This window comes from Apis cerana, linkage group LG10 (genome assembly GCF_029169275.1).
Source record: "Apis cerana isolate GH-2021 linkage group LG10, AcerK_1.0, whole genome shotgun sequence".
Classification (NCBI taxonomy): Eukaryota; Metazoa; Arthropoda; class Insecta; order Hymenoptera; family Apidae; genus Apis; species Apis cerana.
Window position 1 is genome coordinate 4020644 of NC_083861.1, and position 19168 is coordinate 4039811.

At 40.2% G+C, this 19168-nt stretch overlaps 1 long non-coding RNA gene across 1 annotated transcript in view; it reads left to right on the forward strand.

Moving 5' to 3' along the window:
- Positions 1-18679, forward strand: part of LOC107994207 (uncharacterized) — a 37809-nt gene extending 19130 nt beyond the window's left edge. Inside the window, exons 6-7 of the long non-coding RNA XR_009831671.1 lie at positions 65-15668; positions 16114-18679. This is a non-coding gene — a long non-coding RNA (uncharacterized LOC107994207). The remainder of the gene's footprint in view (positions 1-64; positions 15669-16113) is intronic.
- The last annotated feature ends 489 nt before the right edge of the window (positions 18680-19168 follow it).

Below are 19168 nucleotides of genomic sequence, written 5' to 3' on the forward strand. Positions count from 1 at the left end.
TTTGACGAGAGGTGTGGTCAAAATTATTCAAACTGACCCGGACTTTTTTTTTTCTTTCTTTCAGGTCTGGGACACTTTCTAGCGAAGCGCTGCACCCACCTACACTTCTTCCTCACCCTCCCCTCCACTATCCATCGGGAGGTTTCACCATCCTCGTCTCGATCACACTCCTTCTTTCCACCAGTGCTCTTCCTTCTCTCTCTCTCTCTACACGTCGCTTTTTGCTGCGCTGTCTCCGCTCCGTTCTCTCCTAGCCATTGTCCCGTCACGCGGTGTCGAATTCGAGATTGCGACGCTTTTTCGATTATTTTCGCGGCCGATGATCTCACGACTTTGTGATCCACGCGATGGAATATCGATTTGAGCCACATTGTGATATTTGAGGCAGCCGAGTGGTGGTGAGACAAGAGGGAGAAATAAGAGAGGAGGAGTTGGTCGGTGAAATAATCGTTCGAGGCGTGAAGTAGCCTCTCTCATTGTTCCAGATAAGTATATAACAAGTTTGTTTTTAAATTATTACTTTCGAGTCATTTGAATAAGTTACTTGGATAATTCCTGTGAAAACTGTCGTATTGGATTATAAATATTCTCTATCTCGTTCTCTTTTACAATAAAAATAGTAGAAGATCGCAAGATCTGTCTCCCATCCGACGATGATTAATAACAATATTTGATTTCCTCTATTCGATTATTCCCGTTGATCCATAAATAATAAATAATTTCAGAGAAGAAGAACGCATCTAATGATTTGAATTCGAAACGAATCTAACATGGACCAAGGATGGAGGCAGCGAAACCTTCCGATGGAAGGGATTGTCGAGCATCAAACGAAATTTCCAACCACATATCATGAATGGACACGGCCCAAGCTGGCCTCACGATGCCACGGCATGCTCCTGGTCCGGACGACTATGACATATGGGTAGCGCAAAAACCACCAATGCTGATCGATTGGCCACGCTAACCAACCCCTAACGTTTCCTTCTTTTTCCAACGCGAGCCTTTCTTCGTCCTCACTATAGGCCAGGGTAAACACGATGCTATTTACCGCGAGGTTCCTTTCTTAAGCCAGAAAGAGGCGATGGATATTGGGTGGATGTTGGTCTTGAGAATTTTTTCAGGCCATCGATAAGCTAGATTCGAAGTATTTTGGAATTTTCTTGTTTCTTGTTCAAAAGTAGATCGTATTCGTAAGAGAGAGAATATCCGATGGAGTTTGTATGAAGGAGATAATTGTGCGAGTAAGTGAGAATTAATGGAGGATATAATTAATAATTGATTATTGTTTCCTCCAAATTATTTTGTTCAAGGGGAAAGTAATTGGAAATTAATAAAGAATAAATCAACATTGAATAGGTAGGTGCATTTATATATTTAAAATGTAAATATTTTTATATATTTTATGCAGGTATAACTTAAGAAACTTTCTCTATTTACATTTTCATCTTCTCAATACAATAATAACACTTCGTTTCTATTATTATTATGATTACATATCGAACTTTATTTCACCCGACGACAATTATACTTTTCGAATATTTAATTTCTAAATTATACGTGCGCGGTAATTAATTCAGATAAGAGCCCAATGACTGTTCGAAATAAACTTCATTGCCAGCAAACGAAAGGAAACAAAACCAATAAATCCGTCGCACCGTTGCAAACCAATCCCCCCTGGAAACTACATAAAATCATCATACAATCGTTTAAAACAATTCCAAAACAAATTTCACAATCATCTCATCAGCATACACCTCCCACCGCCTCCAAACCCGACTCTCCAACCGTACTCCACACCGATCCATCCGATCGTCGGTGTGCATCGTGAGATTGCCAACGGTTAGGAGGAAGGCGCGTACCCTGAAATTTACAACCGATCAGTCGATTAACGCCGATTCCCGGCTTCCAATTACACTCATCACGAACACTATTCAATTAACGATAGAAATTTCATCGATGGAAGAAGCTACTCTCCTCCGAATATATCGAACAAACATATTGCAACACTCTTGGAAAAATATAAATTGAGAAATTTCTCGAAATTCCATGTAATTTTACAATTTCATCAGATAGAAAAATTATAATTCCTCTCCCATTCAAGAAACCTTCCACACTTTTGATCAATAATATAATTGTACGAGTGGATTCCGATTATACATATATATAAAAAAAAAAGAAATCAATCAAATTCAAAGATCAAGTCATCTTCTTATCAACACATGACCTTCGCAAAATCTACAAAGATTTTCTTCCCGAAAGAAGATAAGTTTCTCTCTCTCTAACCTACGAAGAACAAGGATCCTCGAATCGGGCCAGGACGAAGTCCGTCCCTCGAAAGCGACGCCATGGTCGATCGATCGGCAATCGCGTCCGATATATCGAGTCCTACAAACGACGTCTATAAAAGGTCCCCCCTTTTCCATCCGTCACAGCCCCCCCTTCCCTCCTCTCGTTGCTCTTTCCCTGGATATCTGTTCACCGTTGAGCGCGCGGGCCTCTTAGGCCGCATTCGCACGATCCTCGATGCCGGGCCACCTTCGCCACGACCTCCTCTCCCTTCCCCCCCTCTCTCCTTCTCTCTCTCTCTCTCTTCTCAGTGCAGCTACGGTGAAGGCTTCGCCTCTGTGTCGTAGGTGGTCGGCCACGACCACGATGCATCGAATCGTTCTCGTCGGGGAACGAAGGTGGATATATGTGTGCGCATACGACGAGGAGATCGCTGGACGACGGTCACTACTCATCGCCGGGAGCCGAAAGTTCATCGGTACGGTTAACCGGCACGGCACGGTACTGCTAGGCACGCTCTAGCAGTCTCGTCCTCCTATGATTTCCTCTCCCGTGTTTCGATCTTCGAAACCGTACGCGAGATTTGATTTTCGTTGCTTATTATCCTCCTTGATTGAACGAAGAATTAGATTCCTCTTATCTTAATTTGGGATTTAATTGCGTGTTACGATCTTCTGTCAACGCTTGTTCAATTTTCGTCGCTTCTTCTTTTTCTTCCTTTGCATTTATTGAGATGTTGATGCTCGTTGAGCATTATATGTGTGTGTGTGTGTGTGTGTGTGTGTGTGTGTGTGTGTGTGTGTGTGTGTGTGTGTGTACATGTATGTGTCTTGTTTAGAATATTTGTTGATTATAGAAATAGGAAGGGTTAAAGGGTGAATTTGATGATTAATTATTGCAGTAATATTAGAAGAATAAGGAAGAAAGAAGGCATTAGAAGAAAGAAATTTGTATTAATTCGTATTGTCGCAATTATGGACAACGGTTATCATCGATTAAATTACGTGTATCTTATTACATATAGATCTTCAAACATCGCAATCTCTTCGCTTAAATCTTCGGTAAACACACCTTGACGTACTTCAGCAATATTTTTATCGTAAAACGGTGAAACGAGAAATCGTGACGATAGTTACACCATATCGCGCAAACTAATTCACATATTCACATGCATCTGCTCAATGGCAAGAGCTTGCCGTAATTACGATTCGCCTTGAGAACCTGTTTCAACCAATCTTTTCTAACCTGATAAATTCCTCAAACGCGCATAAATTCCGGGCTAATTACCTTACGTCTCGTTTAATTTCCGAACAACGAACCGAAACGAAGATCGAACGACGCATCAAGATTATTTGTAATTATATATAAAAAAAAAAAAAAAAGAAAAAGAATTTGTTCAATCATACGATCATACAATCATCAAATTCGAGCACCTCAAGAAAAAAGAAAAAGAGGAGGGAAAATTAATTTCCCCGAGAATGCATTGCCCTTACGATTTCCTTAAGTCACGAGCCTTCTAAAAAAGAAAAATCAGAACCATTATCATATCACAAACCCAATCTCCTCTCCGCTCAATACCCAACTCGTAACTCTCTCCCGTTCCTCTTCTTCCACCGATCCTCGTGAGCCACTGTTCTCCTCTTATCCCCGTCTTTAGAGGAGCCGACCAGCTCAGCTAGGTGACTCTTTGACTCCTGAGCGGCCAACTGTATAGGTCGGCCGAGTTCTAGTTTTAAAGGACATGCACGTAAGTACATCCACACGCTTACGTGTACACGATATACACGTCTGCGCCCTGTGAGCTAAGTGGCACGAGGATATTTGTAGGTGAAAACACGTTCCTGGTTCAGAGGCAGTTTAACCCCTTCGCGGCCGCTCGTCCCTCTCGACGTCACCTCGAAGCGGGATCGAGCGTGCGTGGGACGTTCATGGAAGCCGATCCGAAATATTCGCTACGTGTACGTGCTACGCTTGGGGCTCGAAAATGACTTACGACTGACTGACAGACCCTTTGTTTCGAACCGTTCGAATGGTAGGTGTGAATGGGCGAATTGTAACGCGACTTCTGATACATGATTTCCATGCTTGCTCATTCTCGCTTTGTACCTTTTTCGAGGATCGAAGTTATTGCTCTGCGTTTCTGATCGTTTGTGCCGAGGATTGGAATTCGGGATTGATTTTTAAAATATCTCCGCGCGTCTACGCGTTTCTTTAAACAATTTTTATGGAGAGCTTGTAAACTTAAAGAAAGAAAAATTTGTAATATACTTATTGGTTAATATTATTCTTGGTATTAATTTTAAAGTATCTGAGAATCTTGGAAATTGAATATTTTTATACACAAGGATTCGATATTAAGAATTTTGGAATATTTGTACCCGTTGAATTATGTAATTTCTGAAAGGGAAGGAAATATCGTATCGTAATCAATTGGAGTAATGTTTGGATGTTATGGTAAACAGGACACAAGTTGTCAATACGACTAAATCAGTCTAATTAGATATACTCTATTAATTACTCCTCGTTTGTTTAAACTGTTCATTTATTATCGAAATTATTCGATAATGAAAAGTATAAATCCAAGAAGGAAAGGACAAGAGAAGCAATCATTCCATATTAACCAAATATTTCATTCGATACCTCCGTGATAGCAAAAGCGGGTCAATTAAACCCGCCACGATTTGCCGACGGGCTCATCAATTAGCCACGAGTGTGACCACGAGTCGCATCGAGCAAATTTCCCATTCGACGGCTCGTTGGAACAACATTTAATAAGGAGAGGCATCACGTGAAAGCAACGGTCTCTCGTTCGCGGGGCATTAGTCAATTAAATCTAACCGATGGACTGATTAGCTGGCGGAATAGACCACGGGGGTCATTACTGCCGTGCGATCTGGCAGAAGCCAAAAGTTCATGCCACGGCGCTAAGCGAGATTCCCCACTTACGTGACTGTATGCATCCTACTATCGTATTATCGTATATGCAAATCTCCAGATACTTAGCAAGTTTTGATTTATCCGAAATTTACCTTACCTCTTTATTTCTTTATTTTCCTCGTGTTATTGAAAATAGATGACGATGATGAATATTATTATCGGTATTAAATTGTTTTATTAAATAATAATCAATTTTCGAAACACGTAACTCGTATTCCAATTAAAAATATCCTAATAAACTAATTAATTATTAATCGAACAATTAATATATATTATAATTACAATATCACTAATACACCAATATTTTTTTTTCAGTTACCAGAACCGGCCTTTCTCTCTTTCTCTCTCTTTCCTCGTGGCCGATTCTTTTCCTCCAACGTCCGTGTGCAGAGGAGCCGGTGGCTCTTCTCCTCTCGGCGACGTCGTCGCAGAGGCCGACCGAGTTCGAGTTTTAAAAGACGGGCGACACAACACACGAGAATCGTGAGTCGAGCAGAACGCCACAGCACCGCGAGTTCTCCACAGCTCCCCGATATATAGGGCAACCGTAGAGTCTCACGGTTTCTGCGAGCTATTCATCTGCATACTCTCCCCCCGCTCCCCCGCCCCCGCACCTCCTTGCACACGCTTTTTCTCCGCTCTCCTTCCTATTCCCAACCGCCAACCCTATCTCACCGTGAAATTTATCGGATTAATTGTTAGCGAGACACGCGTCACGCTCCTCGTCGTTCTTCTCTCTCTCTCTTCCTTTTTTTATTTTCTTTCCGTTTTTTTCTTTCCTTCTTTCTTTTAGTACCGGTTGCCCTCTTGACAGCAGCAGTTGAGAGAAACGCGAGTTTTGAGAGAGGCAGAGAAGGACTTTGGAAGGTTTGATGGTCGGTCGATGAGGTTTGCTTGGTTCTTTTTTTTTTTTTGGAGGAGGAAGAGGAGAAATTTGAGGTCGATTGTTGATATTAGAAGAACGGGAAGAGATTTGAATGAAATTTCGTGCATTAGAATCGCTTTCTGTTCTAATATCTTTCTTTCGAAAATAGTTAAGACACGTAAATTAAATACAATATAATTGCACGAGTAATAGGATGATAGTTTACAGGCTACAGTAGTATTGGAAGCAAAATTTGAATCTTAATTTTCCTTAGCTTAAAATGATCATTCCTTCGAAAAGGCAAAATCAATCCAAAATTAACGGAGAATTTTCCGCAACCCCCGCGCAAGCCAAGCCATCCCTCGTTCCACGAAAGCAAAATCCAGCGATCTCTCGAAGGCAAGAAGGCATCAAAGGATAAGAAAACGGTTACTCTTCCCTCTCATCCGACGAGTAATTCGCAATCGGCGTTATCCCCGGCGAAAGAGAGAGCCGCGAGGCAGAATTCGTCGTCGGCGGCGAGGCGTGCAGAGATGAAGGAGGGCCGCGGTAGTAGGAAGCCTCAACCCGACGGCTGAATAATAGAAGTAGGAAGCGAAAACCGTCCAAGGCGGTGACGACAGTGGTGGCGGGAAAAATCGGCAAAGCGCATTACACGAAATCACAATGTTTAATGAAAATTGCGGATGGCGGAGCGCGTTACACGAGGCTGATCCCGGTTGCACGGTCGATGGCCGAGTATTAGATCCGGCCGTGTCGTCGCCTCGTGTAGCCACGGTTGCCGGCCGAATCGTGACGCGGCGAAGCGGTATTCAGATTGCACTCTTAGCGGTTTTGCCGATTTTTTCTCGCCGCGACAAAAGGGGAATTTCTGTAACCAGTGGTCAGGCGGCGACCAGCCTCGAGAGTTTGAGCTTAAAATGCGTACGATTGTTTTTATGTTTTTGCCCCTTGCAGATTGGGTAAATTGTTTTTCAGATGCGAAAGATGCAAGTTCTTTTCTATCGATCGCTATTCTCGTAACAAGGTTTCAGGTGGAACAAGGTACGAAAGTTTAAGAAGATTTATCAAAGTATTTATAGCTTGAAGCGGAGGTTTATCTTCTTTATTTTATTATCTCCTTTTTGTGATTGGTTCTAAATCATACATCGGATATTACAAATTACGTATCAGTAAGAAAAGAGCGACTCAAGAGCGTTGAAACACTTAAACGCTTAAACAAAGTACAAAATTTCGAACTTGCTGATCTATATTACGAATGAAATTAACCAAGCAAACCTACAAAGGATAAAAAAATCTCATTTCATAGCCAAATGTTAGCCGATGTTAATCAAAAACAAGGAAAAGAAAGTAAATAAACAGGTGACAAGTGCACGCAAATAATCGCAAGTGAGTCACGCATTCTCCACAATGGCCATTCGACTTAGTGCCTATCTCCATCCATTCCCGAGGCGCATATCTCGGAACACAGGCATCCGAGTATCGACAATTGGCGTAATGTCGGTCATTTGTAACCCATCACCGAAACACGCTACCAATCTCCCACTCTCTCTCCATCCCATCTCTCTCTCTCTCTCTTCACGAATATTCGCTTCGAAATATTGATAGAAAACCCGCGTTGGAAGGAGAAGCAACGTTCCGTTTAGTCCGGCTTCTGTTCCACTTGGCCATAAAGGATCTTCTCGGCTCTCACATATGAGGAGACCGATGCCTATCGAGAGATAGGCGCATCTTCACCGCCGAGTTTCGATCGTTACCGAAACGAGATCGTTATCGTCGACACGGATGCGCGATAGATCAACCCGCTCGCTGATTTCCTCGCCACGTTCAAGGATGAGGCTCGTAGCAAATTCAGCGCCGAATGTATTGCCTCGTACCAGCTTATCGGCGGTGATATCGTTTGCTCATTTTTCCCGCTTTTATCGCGACCTGATTACTCCTCGCCCGATCTATGCTTCCCGCATGGGAAACCGGGTCTCCAACGATTGGACAAACTCGGCTGGATTTCTTCTTTCTCTCGTCGCGCTCGTGAATTTTCTTCGTTTATATTTGAGAATATTTGAGAAAATGTTCGCGAGAGATTCTTCTATGTGTAAATCTGTAATGTTATATTGTTAATCCCGGAGGAAGTGGACAATTTCATCTTGCAATTCATTCTTGCAAATTTCGCGTCAAGCCTGCGAGACTCTCGAGGAAAATTTTACGAATTTCATTGGATTCAACGAAATTTCTACGGTTCCTAGAAGAAAGAAGAAGGAAAAATTTCGGAAAAAGCAATCACGTCACGTCCTCGCCACGGTTCAACGTCTAGACGCTTAGAGCGGACGTATCTCGCGGAATTGCGACGGCGGATCGAAGAGGCAAGCATGGACTGGCTGGTGCCCGATCCCTAAGCGAAGTGAAAGTTAGATGTGTGGGCACGGGATGCGCACGAATTCATTTTTTCGGCCTCACCGTGCACTTTTTTTCCACCATGCACGCGGCATCAGTTCCCATGTATACCTAGCGACCTAGCCTATATGGCCGGCTCGCGATATCTTCCCTCACGTACACATCCATATTAAAACAGAGATCGTGTGGCCACTCTCTCCTTCTCTTTCTCTCTCTCTCTTTCTCTTTCGTCCACCGTTCGACCGGTCTCCCGTCCTCCACTTATCCACCTATGCGCGCACGGTAGATGAGAGTATCGACGCGTCTCCACTACTCTCTCGCGGGCGCATACCGCCTTCCATTCCTAGCGACGTAGAAGAGCAACTTGTACACAACCGTGGCCTGCCTCTAGCCGTGACTTATCGGCTCTTATGCACCTTAGACGTGTCCCTAGGCCGAGGAGTATCGATTCCGGAGGAGCGACGCTACCAGCCTCTCGTGAGATCCGCGCTTCCCCTCCTACGGATCCTAACCTTTTAATCGGCAGGATGTACTCGTTGGAAAGGGTCGATTCGATTTTTCGATGCGAAGGAAGGGGGGAAGATGGGAGATTTTTGGATCCTTTTGGATGATTTCGAAGTTTAGGAGAGAAAAGTTCGTGTAACGATGATGAGGATATCTGGTTGAGGATATGCATATGTTGGTGTTGGAGCGCGTGGAGTTGGAGGATATTAAAAATTTGAGGAGTTTAGAGTTTTGAGAACTTGGAAGATTAAAAAATTCAGCAGGAAGGTGTATTAAAGAGAAGTGGAAGTTTGGGTTAGAGAGATATTTGAAGAGTATATTGAGCGGATCGTTGATGTATTAGCGAGTGAAAGTTTGAGAGTATTGAAGATACAGAGAGGCATTTAGAATCTTGAGAATTTGAGGAATTATAATTAAAGTAAGGAGCCTCGTGGACAGTTAAATGATTGGACAGGATTTTGGCTATCGATGCAATTTTGATACAGGAAATTTTTAAAGAAATTATAAGTCAAGAAATGTGAACTTCAGTAGAATGGTTTTAGATTGATTCAGATATTTGTACGTTTGTTAATTTTGAAAGTTTTGGAAAATCATTAACAATAAATGATGCATCTTTTAATCGATGTTTGAAAAGATAGTCAAATAACGAAAATTTCAGAGGAACTATACAAAGAAGAAGCAATATCCGTCTTTCTTAAAATCATTTTATCTCCTTTGGTCACTGTATCCATCATCGACAGTTTTATCGGCAGATTTACTCGAGTTTCTCCGAGGTACATACATGTTCGAACCGTGTTGCCCTAGTATATTCTAGGTGACGCGAAATCGTGGCTCGTTATCGAGCGTGCGATCGAGATCGCGAGCTGGAAATCTCGAGGACCGAAATTTCTTGCTCCAGATCGCTTCGTACAGCGTAGGATGTATACCAGCGAATCCTGGTCAGAAGAATACACGACCTTTCTAATCGATGTAGGCAATCCGTCTTTTCCTCTTTCTCGCATATGCCCATTATATCTTCTCGTTGAGAAGAATTTTTCGATTAATTCTTCTCCAATTCGTATAGAGATCTCTAGATCAAAATCAATACCGTTTCGTCCTTCCCTTTCCGTTCGCGTTTCCTTTCTTTCTCCGTCGATATAACGGAGTTATAAGTCAATCCAGACGTATGGGATGAATTTCGATGAAAATTATTCGTTAGTAAATGTATTTTCGATCGAGTATCAGTGATTTTTATTTATATAGGAAAAATCTTTTGCGTTCTCTAATAGGTGAAAGTGCGTTAGATATTAGAAATTAAATTTCACGAGTGTTTTTTTAGGACTATGACGGAAACATATTTTCTTTTTTAAGATAGAATTATTCTTTTCGTCTTGCAATATAAAAATTCGAGCTTGAAAAAGATTGGGAAGATTTTTATTTAACAATACAGATAGAATCGATGGAAAATTAGATCGAAATCTTGTCGAACTCGGCCTCGGCACCATTTGCATCGATACCTCGTGCGATACGATTATTCAAAAACGGAACGTGTAACAAGTTTTAAGACACGAATTCGTCGTACGTAATCAGAGTCGCGATACAAATTATGCGATCGTGGTATCCACTACTTCGTTTCTAACTCACAGTTATCAGTTGCTTGCACTTAGTGGCTGTAACCATTCGGCTATAGAATGGACTGGTGGCGACGCGAAATCGATGAACGCCGACAGCCTCGTGGGATCGAGATCGCGTGAATCGAAATTTTCTATGCTGCTCCGACAAACAAACTGACTTTTAGCTCGTATTTCACACACTCATCGTTAAGATAAATCTAGCCGTGATTGCTTAAGCGCACAGTGGATATTTTTTTTAAAAGAAAAATGTATTGCAAAACGTGAAATGAGGTGATGTGATATATATGAGAAAAAAGAGTATATTGAAACTTTTTCTTCTCTTTTATATTATGATATAAATAATGTAGCAAAGATGAACCGAGATTATTTGATTTTTGCAGGCATGTCGAAGTGTTATTATCAGGAAAAAGTATATGTAATTCAAAAATTTGTATACTTTATTCTATTATCCATTTTGAATTACTTATGTCGAATTAGATACTCCTAACGCTAAATAAATCTTAATTTCGCAATTCCATCCGTTGTTCCTCCACATCACTGGCATAATTCCATCTTAAATATGGACAGACTCGTTCCCACATCGACCATCTTAAAACCATCGTATTACACAAAGCCTTCGTAAACTCACCTTTTCATTACTACAATGTCCCATCTTCATCCATCGACTTTAATTTTTTTTCTGGCCATAACTTCATTTACAACCTCTCATTTACTTTCTCGTGATCTCGAGACGCCAATCCGGTCTATTCGACGTCTATTTCCGGAAATAACGCTTTTTACGACATCCTTCTCCTTTAACCAACACACGTGTCATTCACCTCGGAGGTTGCAGCGCCTCCGTGTATCAGGACAGATAAGCAGTTTTGGGACGCAACAACGCGCCGTGAAAAGAGGTTATATTCCCGAGAAAATCGAGATGTGTCGCGGCGTTCTTTCACGCGAGCCGGGATTGACGAAAACAATAATGTACAAGGGGATGAGAAACGTATCGATCAGGGTGGCGAAACAATGGCTCCGGCTCGAAGGTAACAAATGATCGCCTCCTTATCTAGAGAAAGGATGAACAACGTCACGGTCAGCTCTCATCCGAAAAAATTGCCATTTTGGCATTATTTTCGACGAATAGACATTTTGGCCATTTTCACGTTGTAATTTTTGTCATGTCTGCGCCGATTTCTTTCTTCCCTTTCTTCTGAAATGAACGAGTCAAAAAAATAATTGAAAAATATCTAAGCAAGTCTTACGTCTTTACGTTTTAAACAAATCCCTTATTATCCCTTACGAAAATGAAAAGAGATAGAGAGAAAACTTCTTTTCAATTCAAAAGAAGTTTCGACCGTTAGATTAAATTATTTATTTTCATATATAGATACTGGTCTATATATAAATTTGTTGAAGCGATTGATTATCCACATCCCCTCCATCCTATCTTACCCCCTCCCTCCCCCCTTAAACATCAATTCCCGTATGTTCCTCCACTTCTCGATACAAACTACAATATAAAGAAAAAGAAAAACGAAAAAAAGAAAAGAAAAAGAAAAAATTATTGTTCGATTGATAGATAGCCTGTTATCATTTTTTCCCATCGTATCCTCTTCCTCGCTCTGTCTCGACATTTACCTTATTATCCCGCGATCGCGAACCTTTCTTGGTTGCTCGTTATCACGGGCCCATTAAATTTTTCTACCCGCTCGTCGAGAACGATTTCGCCGAATAATAAAGTACTCGTCCCGATCCCCCCCGTATCGAGAGGGCACGTAATACGTTGTCATAGGAAGAGGATCCTCTTGGTGCAGGAGCGCGTGCACGCGCGTATACGAATAAGCGGCTCGATTCGAAGCCAATCAGCCCCCGTAATGGAGATCGATAGCCGTAAGTTGGTCCTCGCGATACACGCGGTCCCCTCCTCCCCTCCCTCCTGTTCGTATAATGCTCGATTCGTACTCCGGAGACGTGCCCCCTCCTTCTTTTATTCCACTTTCCTTCCTGATTTTCTTCGTATAAATATATTTGGCGAAATAATAATGGCGGAGAAATTTTGGGGCCGAGACGAGGAGGATTGGATTGGATAATTTTTGAAAAATTTGTATTTTGTAATTATTGTAATATCTTTTAAGTAGAATAACGATTAAATAATAAAGATATGTTCCAATGGAGTGGTTCGTGGAGTGTGTGTATTATTCTTTTCAAGTTTGGTAGATATTTTGACGCGAAGTTAGGGTTGGGGAAATTTTTTTGTCCGAGGGAACAGGGTTGTGTGCGACAAATACGACGGTCCTTTTAATTCTTTTCATAATTGTATCGTTAGAGGGATAACAAGTGGAAATTAAATTTTTTGTACGAAAGTTTTACATTGCACGTGTATGAGAGATGTCCCGTAATATCAGGAGGAGAGAAAGACCAGGTTTCCTTGGACGTGAACGCTTTCGCGTTATCGTTGAACAAACTGAAACTGAAGAAACAGACGAATGGACGTTATGGAGATGAAATACTGGCACTGTCCACTGTGCCCCACCTGTGCCCTTATCTGTACAAACAGCTCGTATCCCGTCGGTTCTGGAGAGACACGCGGGTCACTTCACTGTTTCCCTTTTTTTTTTTCCGGTTTCATCGTGTGGCCAGCACACATTGGACCAAGTAATCAAACAGATATAAAAAATTCCAAATCTCTTTATTTTTTATTTACTTCACGTATATTATTATCACTATTATTGAATCATTTATTATTGATATTGTCTTGTTGATCTAAATTTGATATTAACTGAATTAAATTTAACAATTCGGATTAATTTATCAGTTGTATAATTAGCATAGGATAAAGATCGATAGCGACGAAGCTTAAATTTACCTTTTGCGAAGATCGATGACCAAGTTGATGGAAATAAATGACACCGATGGAGAAAATTTGTGGTTTAATTTAATAGGCAACGAGTAAGTAAGTTTATTCGAAATATTCTTCGACGATGTCATTCGAGATATTGCCTAGCATTACATCGCTCCTTTGAATAGAAAACAGAGTCGGCTAGGGATGTAACCGAGGTTGTAACATACTACATGTTTGATTTAAGATAGTTTTGTAACGTTTACATGCATGGGGTCCGTGTTTGCCTACAATGTTTCTCTTTACTTCAGATGCTAGGTAAGGTCAGCTTCACGAGAAATGGTACAAGATGAAGATTGGGGAGTTAATTAAAGAAAATTTATGTCCAACTTGTTGGAAAAATTGAAATTAATTATTCACTAGGTTGTTGATAATCCTTGGACACTCGATCATTTGTTATAACGTAATTATTCGCAGAAATTGATTTGTAAAATTCTATATTCAAACTACATTTTCTTCTTCTTCTATATATATATCTCATTATAGCTTTATTGAATTAAATTTTTCGAGCTCTCTATGAAAATCAGCTCACTCGCGATAATTCATTAACGCATTCAACAAGACTCGTACAAGACAAATTTACCTTGCACCCGTCTTCAAAATAAAAAAGTAGAGAAGAAAAAATTAAAAAGAAAAAGAAGAAAAAAAAAAGAACGTATTACGATATATACTCTTATATATCCTTCATTTCAATGCATCGAGAGTCATTAAATTCTCTTTAAAAAGAAGAAGCGTCATTCGTCTGTTCGCCTCACAAAAGGATCGCATGCGCGGATGATTAGAAATCGTTTTCACAGATGCGTTCCACGGTGAGGCGCACGTGAGTTCACGTTACGTGTAGGAGCGAGCCTTATAATAGAATGACGGCCTCACAATGCGCCGCGTCTACGAGTTTACAAGGGCCCGGCGAGTGTAGTGTTAAGTGAAAGTGAGGTAAAATCGCTGACCACGATGCTCTCCGACCCTCCATTTGCCTCCACTGCCACGATGAAAGCCGCGTATCGCGCAACGAAATTTTACGAAACGTTGTAACACCCATACCTGTGCGCATCGGGGCCAACGCCCGATGGTGCCTTCCCCTCTTCCACTTTTTAGTTTCGATTCACGAAAGTGGGAACAATGAACGGTATTGTTGATAGTGGCGTGGAATTTTGTTTGCGATTTAGATACGGGTCTGATAGTTTCGGCGTGGACGAGCGAAGCACGAACAAAGATTTGTGTGGTATATTTTTATTTTGAAAACTACTTCCTTTTTTTTTGTTCAATTTTGGCGATTCATATTAAATGTTAAGTATTTATTGGACGAGTTATCGGCCTTTTAAAAATAAACCGTCTTCCTTTATCTTTAATCTTTGGTTCACAAAATTTTATTCCATTGTTTGGCATATTTGATTTCCCCAAAAGTAGACTGAACATCTCTTCGTGTTTTTTTGTAAATATATATCATTTCCATTAATTAGATACACGATTTCATATTGTTTAATGTCACCTCGCATAACTTTCACGTAACTTAATTAAATTAATACCGGAATAAAACGTGGAACGTGATAAAAGAACGTGATTAAAAAAATATATGGCCACTATACGTACGTCGTGGATAATAAAAATTAATTCGCCCAATTTCGTCGAATACACTCGAGGAAATTTATCAGAAATGAAAAGATTTCGCGGTTTCCGGCCAGTTTTCGCGACCTTATTCCTAGACACGTGGCGTTACAGTCGTGGACGACCATTTGTCGTGTCCATGACAAATTACGGATCGTTTCACGGTTGTAACGTGCCCGCTCACGCGTCTAAGGAACTCTGTGTTAGGTCCCCGGGCACAGTAAGAAGAGGCGTCAGAGGGTGGATTTTTACTCGAGGCCGGGACAATGGCGGGCCTTAAAGTCCCGGGGACAGTCGTGGCGCGAATAATACCTTTCGGGATTAGGATCGGTAAAAGTGTGGACCACCCAATGGAAAAAAAGAGGGAATCGAAGAGGATAGGGGGTGGGAAATCGCGCGTGCGATCCCGCGGATTAGTTTCTTTCCTCGAAGGGATGAACGAGAAAACGATTTCGTGCACGTTCACGCGAGAGATTTGAAATAACGTGAAAACGTTGGATCGTGGATTCACCTGGATCTCCTTGATTATTTTTATGCAACGATTTCTGCGCGATTGCATTCGAGAAGGATGCGTATAAGATTGCAGGTATTTTCAGCGACTTTGTTTAATATTCGTGCAAATTCATATTTTTTTAAGGATGATTTGAAGAGGAGAGTTTAGAAGAGAAAATTATAATTATAATTTTGGATATATTCACATAAAAAAAGGTGTTCAACTTTTAATTATAAATTAGAATTATTCAGAAAAAAAAAACAATATATGATTTCGAGAGAATCTTAAAAAAATATTAAGAAGCGTTTACTTTCGAATAACTATCCCATCTTTGTCTATATATTATTAATTCTTCGATGATGCATCATCCAATCACGAAACAGAGAAGCCCATTACCGGAATCGATATCGAATGCAACGAATTTCCGGTAGCATGATTCGTATTCTCTGTGGTTAATCGAGAGCGGGCAAAAAAATCGGGCGAAACCTGGACGAATCGTAAAGTTCCCATGAACATAACGGCCCTAATATTTGAGCAGATCTCTGGTTTCAATCGAAAATCAACAACGCGAGCAGCAACAAGAGACGCGGAGAGAGGAGAGAAAGAGAGGAAAAGAGATGGTGAATTCTCGTTTCGATCGACGATTTTCAGTTTCACCCTAGCGAGGAAAAAAAAAAAGAGGAGAGGAGGAAGGTGAAAGGAGAAAAAAATGCGCCCTAACGGATTCCAGGGTGAAAGACGATCGAAAGACGGAGGGGCGAAGGTAAGATGGTCGATCTGGGCCATAAAGAGGAAATGAACACATTGGTGCATTAAAATATTCTCAGCTATGGCATGAATCGATGTTCTTTTCTTTTCGAATTCACGTTCCATATGTCGAAAATCGAATTACACATAATATAGCTATTTCGTACACAAAAAAAAATCTAACAGAAATCGTTTTCTATCAATACGAGATTATATTATTTTTTATCTTTAATTTTAATGTGTAGAAGATATCGATATTAACATTTAATGATATCTTCAATTTTAATAAAATTCTAAGGAACAAAGAGAGAAAGAGAGTGCAGCGGAATTAAAATCAATTTACAGAAAAAGAAGACAGAAGGAGTATTAAGATAAAGAAGCAAATCCTCGGAATTTTTCTTCGATACAATATATAACCAATATTAAAAAATAAAAATCAATATTAACACAACATTGACGAAATTCGTTCAATCTTATATTCCTTTTCTTAAAACAATAATTATCTAAATTCAACCAAGATTTAACACATTACTTTATTCGCCATTTAAAAAAGAAAAGAAACCTTTTCTTTATTCGACCTATTATCTTCCTGGCCCCCGGTTCTTCCCCCCTCCCTCCCCCCATGCTTATTTCTCGTTCCACCGCTTATCTTTACGATATTTGCGCGTATTATCTCGCGGCGTGTACACACGATCCGGGATTTCAGTACTCGTGTAGGACAAACCCGCGTTCGTTTGCCAAGAGACGAGAGAAGTTCGTTACGTCCCCTTTTTTCTCTCCGTTTATCCACGTAGGAGGAATTATTCCGGTCAGCGGAGAAATTATCTCGTCTCTCCCTCTTTCTCTCTCTTTCTTCGACCAAAGAAAGAGAGGTGTTTGATTCCCTTCCTGGTCTTTTCCTTCCTCGTCAAGCCGAGAGTGGGCGTAGAGCAAGAGGGTGGTGGTCGAGAGAGAGAGAGAGAAAGAGAGGTGAAAAATAACGTCTTGTTCACCCTCTCTGCTTCAGCCATCCCTTACGCTGATTCCTCGCTGTTACGAGGACGTTACGTCGGTAATTAGCATAGTCATCCACAGGTGGTTGATCGTGAAATATCGTCGAGATGTATATATACAGAGGAGAAAGAACCTGGTCTGGATGTATATAAACGAAAGGTGAAAGAGGAAGAGAGGGAGAAAAAGTCGGGTGAATCTGTCGTGGAATAATAAGGGGATCTCGTGGAGGATAATCGACGATGAGGACGATAGCTTAAGAACGCAACCAGACTTCGTTATATAATTCGATGTCTGATTTAGTTTCATGAATTTTCCCCACCACTGTGCTGTGCTTTATGTGTGATTTATTGGGATTTTTCGAACGGAATGGCGAATTTTTCTTTTTTTTTTTTTTTTTAATTTTATTTTATTTTCGAAGTTGCTATGATTTATTTATTCCGTTTTCTGTATTCTGTTTTTCAATTTATGGATGTGTAATAAATTTCTTTATACCATAATGTATTCTATATTTTAATAAAATAGAACACGAAACAGATTTCTTTCTTTTTTTTTTTTTTCTGTTTTAAAAGTTGCATCGATTAATTTCTTCTTTCTCTTTTGGATTTTAATTCGATAATTATATAATTCGATTGGAAAAAAGAAGAATTTATTATTTTTAGTAGTCCAAGTAACAACTTTAATCGAGTATTCAAATTTTTATTGTAAACTTTGAAATTGTTTATAAAGCACATTCAATTAAAACGTCTTGCAAGAAGAATTATTATATTTTCCCTTAACATCTCGAAAAATTTATTACAATTATCTGAAATTTCTTGCACCCATTTAACCGTAATTTATTTTCTCTACATATCAAACAAATTATCCTCAATTATCATTTTATTTACAATTCATTCGTTATTTATACAATGCACAAAATGTACTTCATTTTTCTTACAATCCAATTCTATTTATTATATCTATATAATTATATTATATCTATATTCTATATTATATCTATTATAATTTAAATATCAGATTGAAATTTTTACTCACAACGCGATTATTTTATTTATCATACACAATCCCACAATTAATTATCAACAATTTCGTTTCTAATACATTTCATTTCTGTTTCAGGGAATAATGAAAAATTCGGAGTATCAAATGAACGAATATCAATCAATATAGAATATCAAATTCTCAACCTCTCTGTGAAGAACAGAACGAGATTCCAAGCCGAAAATATTCACAAGAGCACGGATCCATTTACCATTTTTACTTACTAAGCATCCTTCAATAAATTAAATTCTCGCTCCACTATCAAAGCACTCGATGTAACAACTTCTATCCGTATAAAACGCAAAAAAAGAAAAAAAAAAAAGAAACGCGGAGTCTCCATTCGTCGAAGCGGAGGGAAGTCCGTGCCTTCGACAATGAGCGGGTCCACTTTAAAACAAAGCATCCTATCAGATAACGGTTTTTCAATAGGTGGAGAGCGAGAGAGACGCATGAGGGCTGTCCAGTGCAGACTGATGCCACGTCGCGATTAACTTCAAACGAAGCGCGCGCATCGTCCAGACTTCGTTTCCCGTTCTTTTATTCCTGAAAAAAAAAGAAAAAAGAAGAAGAAGAGCCATTTCCCCTTGTCCTCCGCCCTCGTTGCACCCTCTTTTCCCGATTTACCTCCTTTCGAACCCCTCCTCTCTGAATCAGGATTTATCCCTATGGAAGGAAATGGAGAGACGCGAGACGGTCAACGCGCGCGAATTTTTTCGAATCCGTCATTTGTGATATCGAGGAAAAAGTGACAAGTGGATTTTTTATTTTTTTTGAAAAGGAGAAATAAGAATGTGAGTTCTCGTAAATATTGTAAA